Raw genomic sequence first — 473 nt, forward strand, 5'->3', positions numbered from 1 at the left:
GTTTGAAAATTTTCAACAACTTAGTCGTTTGTTGCAACAGATTTTATAGTAATTGATTTAAGTGGAATTAGGGATGAATGAGTGAGTTCGCAAGGTCAACTACAAATCTAATCGAGTCTTTGCAATTGTTAGGCATTGGTATTGCATTCATCCCGACCCAAGTCATCGATCAATCACTCTGAGTTGAAATGAGTTCTCATCAACTCAATATTAAGATAGTGATAGTACCTAAGTTGATTTAGGTAGAACTAGGGATGAATGAGTGAGCTCGCAGGATCAACTACAAATCCAATTGAGTCTTTGCAATTGCATGGCGTTGGTATTGCGTTCATCCCAACTCGAGTCGTCGATCGATCACTCTGAGTTGAAATAAGTTCTCATCAACTCAATGTTAGGATAGTGATAGTACCTAAGTTGATTTAGGTGGAACTAGGGATGAATGAATGAGCTCACAGGTTCAACTACAAATCCAA

The sequence above is a fragment of the Capsicum annuum genome, chromosome 11 (genome assembly GCF_002878395.1).
Source record: "Capsicum annuum cultivar UCD-10X-F1 chromosome 11, UCD10Xv1.1, whole genome shotgun sequence".
In the NCBI taxonomy this organism is placed as follows: Eukaryota; Viridiplantae; Streptophyta; class Magnoliopsida; order Solanales; family Solanaceae; genus Capsicum; species Capsicum annuum.